Source organism: Eumetopias jubatus, unplaced genomic scaffold (assembly GCF_037043125.1).
Source record: "Eumetopias jubatus isolate StellerSeaLion01/CBP00866 unplaced genomic scaffold, mEumJub1_p1.0 scaffold_16, whole genome shotgun sequence".
Taxonomy (NCBI): domain Eukaryota; kingdom Metazoa; phylum Chordata; class Mammalia; order Carnivora; family Otariidae; genus Eumetopias; species Eumetopias jubatus.
This window is the reverse complement of record NW_028274822.1, coordinates 71516562-71528951: the sequence shown is the minus strand read 5'-3', so window position 1 is coordinate 71528951 and position 12390 is coordinate 71516562. Positions and strand designations below refer to the sequence as shown.

Here is a 12390-nt window from a genome sequence, read left to right as displayed (position 1 = left end):
TTGCTCTAAGGATAACAATATGCATCCTTGACTTATCACAATTTGCTTCAATTAATATTATACCACTTCATATGTAAATAGGAATGTTACAACTGTATAATTTGCCCCCTTCTAACCCTGCTCTATCACTGTCATATATTTCACTCTGCATTTGTTATAATCCCAACAATGCACTGTTGTTATTGCTTTAAACAGTTGCCTTTGAAAGAAGTTAGGAAAATAGTCTTTCACATCTACCGATATATTTATCATTTCTAATGATTTCCTGTAGCTCCAGATTCTATCTGGTATCATTGTCTTCAGCCTAAAGAATGTCCTTTAGCCCTGCCTGTATGGGTCTGCTGGCAACAAATCCTCCCTGCTTTTATCTAAAACTGTCTTCATTTTACCTTAAATTTCTTTTTAAAGATTTATTTATTTATTTGAGAGAGAGCAAGCACATGCGACGATGGGCAGAGGGAGCGAGTCATCAAGCAGACTCCCTGCTGAGTGGGGAGCCCGACGTGAGGCTCAGTCTCACGACCCGTGAGATCACAACCTGAGCCGAAACCAAGAGTCAACCACTTAAGTAACTGAGCCAACCAGGAGCCCCTACCTTAATTTTTTGAAAGATATTTTCAATTGGATATACAATGATAGTTTGGCAGTTTTCCTCCCTTTTAGCACTTTAAATATGTTGTTCCATGCACGGTCTTCTGGCTGACATAGAGAATTACAACTTCTCATGAGAAGTTGGTTGTGGTTCTTGTTGTTCCCCTGCATGTAATACGTCTTTTTTCTTTGGCTTTTAAGATTTTCTCTTTACCTTTGGTTTTCAACAGGTTGATCATGAGATAGTTGGGTGTGATTTTGTGTTCATCCTTCTTTGAGTTTGCTAAGATTACTAGATCAGTAAGGTTGCCAGGATTTTTGTTTTGGTTGGTTGTTTTGCTTAATTGATAAAGTTATTTTTAGAGAGCATTTTGGGGGGTTCACAGAAAAATTGAGCAGCAAGTACAGAGAATTTCCATATACTCCCTGTCCTCAAATATGCCCAGCTTCTACCACTATCAGCGTCTCACATACAATGGTACATTTGGTACAACTGAATCCACATTGACCCATTATCACCCTAAGTCCACAGTTTACATTAGGGTTCCCTCTTGGTGTTGTACGTTCTGTGGTATTGATCGATGTATGCTGTTACGTATCCACCATTGTAGTATCATATAGAGTAGCTCCGCTGACCTAAAAATCCTTGGTGCTCTACCCTTCGTCCCTCCCTCTTCACTAATATGCATTTAAAGTTCCTCCATGTCTTTTCATGGTTTGATAACTCATTTCTCTTTAGCTGTAAATAATATTCCATCATATGTACCACAGTTTGTTTACCCATTCACCTACTAAAAGACACCTTGGTTGCTTCCAAGTTTTGGCAGTTATGAATAAACATCCATGTGCAGGGTTTTGTGTGGACATGTTTTCAGTTCCTTTGGGTAGATGTTAATGAGTGCAATTGCTGGATCATATAGTATGTTTAGTTTTGTAAGAAACTTTTCTGTGAGAAACACACTGTATGTGTGTGTGTATGTGTATATGTGGTGAGAACACTTAAGATCTACTCTCTTAGCAAATTGCAGTTACATGATGCAGTATCGTCAACTACAGTCACCATACTGTATGTGAAATCCTCAGAACTTAGTCATGTTATAACTGACAATTGATATTCCTTTATCAATTTTCCCATTTCCCATCCCCTGCCCCAGGCCCGGGCAACCACCATTCTACTCTGTTTCTGTTTCTCTGTGTTGTTTTGGTTTTTTTTTTAAGATTCCACATATAAGTGATACCATGCAGTATTTGTCTTTCTCTGTCTGGTTTATTTCACTTAGCATAATGCCCTCCAGGGTCATCCATGTTGTCACAAATGGAAAAATTTCCTTCTCTTTTAAAGGATAAATAACATTGCATTATATATATACATACATACATACACACATATATACACGGCATATTTCATTTATCCGTTCATCCATTGACAAGCACTAAGGTTGTTTCCATATCTTGGCTTTTGTGAATAAATGCTACAGTGAACAAGGGAATGCAGATAATTCTTTGAGATAGTGATTTTGTTTTCTTTGGATAAATACCCAGAAGTGGGATCACTGGATTGTATGGTAATTCTATTTTTAATTTCTTAAGGAACCTCCCTTCTGTTTTCCATAAAGTCTGTATCAATTTATATTCCTACCAACAGTGCACAAGGCTTCCCTTTTTCTCACATCCTCACCAGCTTTTGTTTTCTCTTGGGTAGACAACAGGTGTAAGGTGATATCTAAAGTTATGGTTTTGATTTGCATTTCCCTGATAATTAGTGATTTTTTTAAAGATTTTATTTATTTATTTGACAGAGAGAAAGAGAGCACAAGCTGGGGGAGTGGTGGGCAGAGGGAGAGGGAGAAGCAGGCTCCCGGCTGAACCCTGGGATTATGACCTAAGCCGAAGGCTTAACCTACTGAGCCACCCACCCTACTGAGCCCTGATAATTAGCGATCTTGAGCATCTCCTTACATACATATTGGCTGTTTGGGTATCTTCTTTGGGAAAATGTCTATTCAGGTCCTTGCCTATTTTTAATTGGGTTATTTGTTGGGTTGTTGTTTTCCAATTGAGTTGTATAAATTCCTTATATGTTTTGGATATCAACTCTTTATTAGATAGGTGGTTTGCAAATATTTTCTGCCATTCCATGGATTGCCTTTTGTTTTTCTTTTTCTTTTTCTTTCTTTCTTTTCTTTCTTTTCTTTTCTTTTCTTTTCTTTTTTTTTTTTTTTTTTTGGTTGGTTTCCTTTGCTGTGCAAAAGCTTCTTATTTTTTATTTTTATTTTATTTTTGTTTAAGTAGGCTCCACAACCAGCAAGGAGCCCAGCATGGGGTTTGAACTCACGATGCTGAGATCAAGAGTTGGGCACTTAACAAACTGAGCCACTCAGGTGCCCCATTGCAAAAGCTTTTTAAAATTGGTTTTCTTATTGTTGAGTTTTAAGAGTTCTTTCTATATTTTGGATAATAGTCTTTTATCAGGTGTGTCTTTTGCAAATATTTTCTCCCAGTATGTGGCTTCTCTTCTCCTTCTCTTGACATTGTCTTTTGCAGAGCAGTTTTTAATTTTAATGAATTCCAGCTTATCAGTGATTTCTTTCATGGATTGTACTTTTGGTATTATATCTAAAACATCATCATCAAACCCAAGGTCATCTAAGTTTTCTCCTATGTTATCTTCTAGGAGTTCTATAGTTTTGCATTTTACGCTTAGATCTGTGATCCATATTTTTTTTTAAGATTTTATTTATTTATTTGACAGAGAGAGACACAGTGAGAGAGAGAACACAAGCAGGGGGAGTGGGAGAGAGAAGCAGGCTCCCGGCCAAAGAGGGAGTCCGAAGAAGGGCTCGATCCCAGGACCCTGGGATCATGACCTGAGCCAAAGGCAGATGCTTAATGACTGAGCCACCCAGACACCCCTGTGATCCATTTTGAGTTAATTTTTTGAAGGGTATGAGACCTGTGTCTAGATTCATTCTTTTGCCAATTGCATACTGTCTTGATTATTGTAGCTTTATAGTAAGTCTTGAAGTAGGGTAGTGTTAGTCCTCTGACTTTGTTCTTCTCCTTTAATATTGAGTTGGGTATCCTGGGTCTTTCCCTTCTTTGTATAAACTCTGGAGTCAGCTGGTCAATATCCACAAAATATCTTGCTGGAATTTTGATTGGGATTACATTGAATCTATAGATCAAGTTGGGAAGAACTGACATCTCAACAATATTGAGTCCACCCATCCATGAACATGGAATAGCCCTCCATTTATTTAGTTCTTTGCAATTTTTCCTCAGAGTTTTGTGGTTTTCTTCATATAGATCTTATACATATTTCACCTGATTTATACTGAAGTATTTCGTTTTGGGGAGTGCTAATGTAAATGGTAATGTGTTTTTAATTTCAAATCCCCCTTATTCATTAATGGTATATAGGAAAGTGATTGACTTTTGTTTATTGGCCTTGTATCCTTCAACCTTGCTATAATTGCTTATTAGTTCCAAGAGTTTCTCTGTTGACTTTTTTCAGATTTTCTACATAGATAATCATGTCATTGGCAAACAAGGAAAATTTTATTTCTTCCTTCCCAATCTGTATACTTTTTGTTTCCTTTCCTTATTTCATTAGCTAGAACTTCCAGTATGATATTGATGACCATTGGTGAGAGCAGATATGCTTTCCTTGTTCTGATTTTAGCAGGAAAGTTTTGAGTTTCTCACCATTAACTATGATGTTAGTAGTAAGTTTATTGTAGATGTTCTTTATCAAGTTAAGGAAGTTCCCCTCTATCCCTAGTTTACTGAGTATTTACCATGAATGGGTGTTAGATTTTATCACATGCTTCTTCTGGACTTATTGATATGATCATGTGATTTTTCTTCTTTAGTCTGTTGATGACAGATTGATTAATTGATTTTCAAATGTTAAAGTAGCCTTCCATACCTGTAATAAATCCCTCTTGGTCATGGTATATAATTTTTTAATACATCTTAGATTCCATTTGCTAATATTTTGTTGAAGAATTTTGCATCTATGTTCATGAGAGATATTGATCTGTAGTTTTCTTTTCTTATAGTGCTTTTGTCCAGTCTTGGTATCAGGGTAATGCTAGCTTCATAGAATGAGTTAGGACGTATTCCCTCTGCTTCTGTCCTCTGAAAGAGACTGTAAAGAACTGGTATAATTTCATTTTTTTGTTTTGCATGTGAGTGTCCAGTTGTTCCAGCATCATTTTGAAAAAGATTATCTTTGCTCCATTGCATTGTCTTTGCTCCTTTGTCAAAGATCAGTTAACTATGTTTATATTCCTGGGCTCTCTGTTCTGTTCCATTGATCTGTTTGTCTCTTCTTTCTCTTTTAATTATCCTGGCTAGGAGAATGTCAGTTTTACTGATTTTTTTCAAAGAACTAGCTTTTGGTTTTGTTGATTTTCTCTATTGATTTCCTGTTTTCAGTTTCATTGATTTCAGCTCTAATTTCTATTATTTCTTTTATTTTGCTTACTTTGGATTTAATTTGCTCTCCTTTTTTCTACTTTTCTAAGGCCAAAGCTTAGATTATTGATTTTGGATCTTCCTTCTTTCCTAATATATACATTCAATGCAATAATTTCCATCTAAGCATTGCTTTTGATACATCCCACAAATTTTGATAAGTTGTCATTTTATTTTTATGTAGTTCAAAATATTTTAAAATGTCTCTTGAGATTTCCTGTTTGACCCATGTGTTACTTGGAAGTCTGTTGTTTAATTTCCAAGTATTTGGGAAGTTTCCAGTTATCTTTCTGTTATTAATTTCTAGTTTAATTCCATTGTGGCCTAAGAACATGCATGGTATGATTTCTGTTCTTTGAAATTCATTGAGATATATTTTATGGCCCAGAATGTTCCACGTAAGCTGGAGAAGAATGTGTAATCTGTTTTTGGATGAAGTAGTTTATAGATGTCAATTGTATCCAGTTGATAGATGGTATTGTTGATTTCAACTATGTTCTTTCTGATTTTCTGCCTGTCTAGATCTGTCCATTTCTGACAGAGGATGTTAGACTTTCCAACTAACAGATATAGCAGATTCCTGCATTTTTCCTTGCAGTTCTATCAGTTTTGGCCTCGTATATTTCGATGCTCTGTTGTTAGGCATATACACGTTAAGGATTGTTATGCCTTCATGGAGTATTTATCCCTTTATCATTATGTTTTGTCCCTCTTTATCCATGATAACTTTACTTTCTCTGAAGTTTGCTCTGTCTGAAATTAATATAGCTACTCCTGTTTTCTTCTGATTAGTGCTAGCATGGTGTATCTTTTTCCATCCCTTGGCTTTATATGTGTCTTTATATTTAAAGTGGCCTTCTTCTAGACAACATATAGTTGAGTCTTGGTTTTTTTTATCCACTCTGACATTCCTTGACTTTTAATTGGTGTATTTAAACCATTGACATTTAGGGACACCTGGCTGGCTCATTCTGTGGAGCACGCAACTCTTGATTTCAGGGTTATGAGTTCGAGCCCCACACTGCCTGTAGAGATTACATAAAAATAAAATTTTTTAAAAAATTAAAAAATAGGGGTGCCTGGGTGGCTCAGTCGTTAAGTGTCTGCCTTTGGCTCAGGTCATGATCCCAGGGTCCTTGGATCGAGGCCCACATCGGGCTCCTGGCTCTGCGGGAAGCCTGTTCTCCCTCTCCCACTCCCCCTGCTTGTGTTCCCTCTCTCGCTGTGTCTTTTTCTGTCAAAAAATAAAATCTTAAAAAAAAAATAAAAATAAAAAATAAACCATTGAGATTTAAAGGGATTATTAAATAAATATTTACCCTATTTTTTACTGTCTTCTATTTGTTGCTCTTATTCTTTGTTCCTATTTTGTCTTCTACAATTTTTCTGCCTTTTGCGGTTTTAATTCATCATTTTATATAATTCCACTTTCTCTCCTTTCTTGGCACATCAATTGCCCTTCCTTTTTCACTTTTTGTAGTGGTTTCCCCAAAGTCTGCAATATACATTTACAACTAACCCAAATCTACTTACAGATAACACTATACTGCTTCATGGTTAGTGCAAACACTTTATAATAAAATATTCTCAATTCTTCCCTCCTGTTCCTTTACATCATTGCTGTCATTCATCTCACTCATACATAATTATATGTAAATATATCTATATACACATACACACATATGCATAAGCATACATAATCAAATACATTGTTGGTATTACTATTTTGAACAAAGTGTTCAATTTGATCTATTAGATCAGTTAAGAATACAGGAAATAGGGACACCTGGGTGGCTCAGTCGGTTAAGTGTCTGCCTTCCGCTCAGGTCATGATCCCAGGTCCTGGGATCGAGACCCGCATCGGGCTCCTTGCTCAGCGGGGAGCCTGCTTCTCCCTCTGCCTGCTATGTGCCCAGCCCCCCGCTTGTGTTCTCTCTCTGACAAATAAATAAATTTAAAAAAAAAAGAATACAGGAAATAAAAGTTTGTACTTTACCTTCATTACTTCTCTGATGCTCTTCCTTTCATTATGTAGATCCTGAGTTTCTGACTTATCACTTCCTTCTCTTTGAAGAATTCCTTTTAACATTTCTTGCAATGCAGATTACTGGCAACAAATTCCATCAGTCTTTGTTTTTCTGAGCAAGTCTTTCTTTCTCCTTCACTTTTGAAGGGTAATTTCATAGGGTGCAGAATTCTAGGTCAGTGGTTTTATTCTCTCAACACTTAAAATATTTCAGTCTGCTCTCTTCTTGCTGGAATGGTTTCTGAGAAGTTGGGTGGAAGTCTTATCTTTGTTCCCCTACAGAAGTTGATTTTTCCTCTGGCTTCTTTCAAGATACTTTTTTTTTTTTAACTTTGTCTTTTTCAAGTAATCTCTACACCCAAAATGGAGCTCAAACTCATGATCCTAAGATCAAGAGTCTCATGCTCTACCAACTGAGCCAACCAGGCGCCCCTTTCAAGATACTTTTTTATCTTTGATTTTCTGAAGTTTAAATATGATCTGTTCAGGGTATAGTATTTTTTTTTGGCATTTGTCCTGCTTGGTGTTCTCTGAACATCCTGGATCTGTGGCTTGATGTCTGACAATTTGGGAAAATCCTGTCATTATCGCTTCGAATATTGCCTCTGTTCCTTTCTTTTTCTTCTCCTTCTGGTCTTCTCATTACATGTGTTATACTTTTTGTAATTGTCCCATCATTCTTGGATATTCTGTTCTGCTTTTTTCAGTCTTTTTTTCTCATTGCTTTTCAGTTTGGAAAGTTTCTAATTGTCATATTCTCAAGTTCAGAGATTCTTTCCTCTGCCATGCCCAGTGTACTAATGAGCCCTTCAAAGGCATTCTTCATTTCTGTTTCAAGTTTTTGATCTCTAGCATTTTTTTCAAATATACATGCAAAAAATTTTTAACCTGAAAAATCTAAATAATAATATTAAATTATATATTCATGTGCCCAACACCAAGCTTAAGAAGAAGAACCTTATCAGTACCTTTGAAATCCCCTATGTTCCCCTCCCTTGTCACTTTCTCCTTGAAAGGTATCTCTAAAGGAATATGAAATCTTGGCCAGGAAACTGAAGGACTTGTGACTGCAGGTAGTGTTTTCATTATTTTTTCCTGCTCTAGGTAGAACTTCAGGAAAGGGACAGTCTGGGAGATAAATGGCTGAAATTCTGTTGAATTTGTGTTTCTGGACCATGGCTCCTGATACTAGAAAGCAGGGCCTTTGCTAGAATTGAAGTATTTCTTAAGAGGACTGGGAAGAATGGGATGACCCTTAGGTAACTGACTCTATGAAGAGCACCTACAACCAAAATCTAGCATTTCTTTTTGATTCTTAGAATTTCCATCTCTCTGCTCACATTATCCATCTGTTCTTGCATGTTGTCAATTTTTTCCATTAAAGCCTTTAGCATATTAATCATAGTTGTTTTTTAAAAATATTTATTTATTTGAGAGAGAGAGAGCATGAGCAGTGGGGAGGAGTAGAGGGAGAGGGAGAAACAGACTCCCCACTGAGCAGGGAGCCTGATGTGGGGCTTGATGTGGGGCTCCCAGGACACCAAGGTCATGACCTGAGCTGGAGGCAGACACTTAACTGACTGAGCCACCCAGGTGCCCCATATAGTTGTTTTTTTTAAATTCCTGGTCTGATAATTTCAACATCTGTGCTGTATCTGACTCTGGTTCTGGTATTTGCTCAGTCTCTTAAAACTGTGTTTTTTGTCTGTTAGTATGCCTTGTAATTTTTAAAAATTTTTTAAATTTAATTTCAATTTAATTAACATATGGTGTATTATTAGTTTCAGAGGTAGAATTTAGTGATTCATCAGTTGCATACAACACCCAGTGCTCTTTCCATCAAGTGCCTTCCTTAATGCCCATCCCCCAGTTACCCCATCCCCCCCACCGACCTCCCCTCCCGCAACCCTCAGTTTGTTTCCTATAGTTAAGAGTCTCTTAGGGTGGGGAGCCTGGGTGGCTCAGTCAGTTAAGTGTCTGCCTTCAGCTCAGGTTATGATCTCAGGGTCCTGGGATCAAGCTCTGAGTCGGGCTCCCTGCTCAGCAGGAAGCCTGCTTCTCCCTCTCCTGCTCCCCCTGCTTGTGTTCCCTCTCTCACTGTCTCTCTCTCTCAAATAAACAAAAAATCTTGAAATGTCATTAAAAAAAAAAAGAGTGTCAAAAAAAAAAAACTTTTGCACAGCAAAGGAAACAATCAACAAAACTCAAAGGCAGCCTACGGAATACCTTGTAATTTTTTGTTGGAAGGTATGCATGATCTACTGGGTGAAAGGAACGGCAATAAAGAGACTTTAGTAATGTAGTGGTTAGGTGTGTAGGGGGAGGAAGCGTTCTGTAGTCCTGTGGTTAAGTCTCAGTCTTTCAGTAAGCCTATACCCGTGGACTGTGACCTTCACCAGTGCTTCTTAATTTCTTTTTTGTTTTGTTTTGTTTTGTTTTTTGGTGGGGGTTGTTTTTCCCTGTTAGTTGGGACAAGATGGCTAGCAGGGACTGAGCTGGGCTATTTCTCTTCCCGAACGTGGAAGGCTAAAGCCAGCTATAGTTGGGTACTCCCCTACCCCCAGGTCAATTAGGCTCCAATAAGACCCCAGCAGATTAGGAGCCAGTAAAATAGTTTCTCCTGAGAGCAGGCCTTGCTGAGAACAACAGAATGCTCTGGAGTGTTTCAAGATGGTTCCTGTCCCTCTCCTTCTGCTGAAAGCACGAGGAAGTTTTTCTATAGCATTCACTGTGAGGACCTGACAGAGCTCCTGTGTAAAAGAGAGATGTGGGGATTACCCCCAAACTGAGGCCCCCCCGGGAATGTCTAACTCTCAGAGTCAGCCACATTGAGAGTTGGCTTCCAGCAATTCATCAGTTATGTTTAGGTTTTCCTACCTGGCACTGGTTCCTAGGGAGGCTTCTGCTCAGGAAATTGTAACCCACCCCTCTCTCTGCAATTTGAGGGGGCAGTAATTTGTCCTGTGACCTCACTGCTTTGATGGCTCTAAGAAGAGTTGTTGATTTTCCAGTTTGTTCAGGATTTTCCTTTTTATTAGGACAGAATGTCAACTTCTGAGCTCCTCATGTGCCATGCCAGAAACAAAAAGTCTGGTTTGTTTTGTTTTTAAATCAAATTTAGAGACAAAATTGATTAATATTTCCTCAACTTATTTTTTCTGTTCCTGCACTCTCATCACTCCTTCTGGGACTTCAGTTATACCTAATACTCTCTCATGAGTCATTGAGGCTCTGTTAATTTTAAGTTTTTTATTTAGGTAATCTCTACACCCACCCCACATGGGGCTTGAACTCACAACCCACAAATCAAGAGTTACGTGCTTCTCCACCTGAGCCAGCCAGGTGCCCCAGGCTCTGTTAATTTTTTTTTTAAAGATTTTATTTAATTTTTTGACAGAGAGAGACACAGCAAGAGAGGGAACACAAGCAGGGAGAGTGGGAGAGGGAGAGGCAGGCTTCCCGCGGAGCAGGGAGCCCGATGCAGGGCTCAATCCCAGGACCCTGGGATCATGATCTGAGCCAAAGGCAGACGCTTGACGATTGAGCCACCCAGGTGCCCCAGCTCTGTTAATTTTTTTAAAAAAATCTTTTTTCCTCTTTGTGCTTCAGTTTGAGTTCTTGCATTGACCTGTCTTCAGGTTAAAGGAGTCTTTCTTCTGTTCTGGCCAATCTTCTGTTAATCCCAGCTAACAGATTTTTTTATTTCAAGTATTATCTTTTCATTTCCAGGATTTCCATCTGATGCTTTTCTACAGTTTTCACAGATCTCCTGAAATTCCCCATCTCATCACCCACCAATATCAATTCCACTACATTCCTTAACATATTTATCACAGATATTTTATTTTTTAAGGGTTTTTTTTTTTTGGAATTCCAGTTAGTTAGCTTACAGTGTAATATTAGTTTCAGGGACGTACAATATAGTGATTCAGCACTTCCATATGTCACCTGGTGCTCATCATGACAAGTGCCCTCCTTAATTCCCATCACCTATTTCACCCATCCCCCCACCTGCCTCCCTCCCTTCTGGTAACCATCAGTTTGTTCTCTATGGTTAAGAGTCTGTCTCTTAGTATGCCTCCCTCTCTCTCTTTTCCTTTTGCTCATTTGTTTTATTGCTTAAATTCCACATATGAGTGAAATCATATGGTATTTGTCTTTCTCTGACTTATTTCACTTAGAATAATACTCTAGCTCCATCCATGTCATTGCAAATGGCAAGATTTCATTCTTTTTTATGGCTGGATAATATTTCATTATATATATATTATATATCCATTCATCAATCAATAGACACTTGGGATGTTTCCATAATTTGGCTATTTAGATAGTGCTGCTATAAACATCAGGGTGCATGTATCCCTTTGAATTAGTATTTTGTATCCTTTGGGTAAATACTTAGTGCAATTGCTGGATCATAGGGTAGTTCTATTTTTAACTTTTTGAGGAGCCTCCATACTGTTTTCCATAGTGGCTCTACCAGTTTGCATTCCCACCAATAGTGCACCAGGGTTCACCTTTCTCTGCATCTTCACCAACACCTGTTGTTTCTTGTGTTGTTGATTTTAGCCATTTTGGCAGGTGTAAGGTGATATCTCATTGTAGTTTTGATTTGCATTTCCTTGATGATAAATATCACGGATATTTTAAATTGTGTCTGGGTTGGCTATGGATCTGTTTCTACTGACTTATTTTTCTCTTGATTGTGGGTCATGTTTTCCTGTTTCTTTATATATCTAGTAATTTCCATACTGGACAATATAGATAATAAAGTAAAGAGAATCTGGATTCTGTTATCTTCCTCTGAAGAATGTTGATTTTTGGTCTGGAGTATTGGTTGGACTCAGCTTTGTGACTTTAGGATGGGTAGTTCACGGACCATACAAGGATTAGAGGGTGGTATTTATGTAGATCTCACCCCCCTACTGTGGCTCCCTGCTTTCTAGGATTTCCTTTCAATTTCCTCCTCCTTTGGCAGTCTGCACTCCAACCTGTGATTCTTCAGCCCAGTAAGATTAAAGCTTCCTGCTTGAGCTATTTGCCAGGCCGAGGGGGCTAGGGTGTGCCCTCAGGGGAAAAGCCATAAGTGTATATGTATATATACATATATACTTATATATGTATGTATGTATTTTTTTTTTTTTTTACCAAGGGCAGTTCCATTTTTTAAAAGGTCAAAGAGCCTCCAGTTTCTGGCTGCTCTTTATTATGTTCCATTGCCTTCAAATCATTGTTTTGTGCATTTAACCTGGTGTCAGTCCAATACAAGCCACTCTCTGTCTCAGTCTTTTAGC

The 12390-nt window shown here is 37.9% G+C and overlaps 1 protein-coding gene across 5 annotated transcripts in view; it reads left to right on the top strand.

Moving 5' to 3' along the window:
* Positions 1-12390, top strand: part of EMID1 (EMI domain containing 1) — an 81937-nt gene that overhangs the window by 59425 nt on the left and 10122 nt on the right. The window lies entirely within an intron of this gene.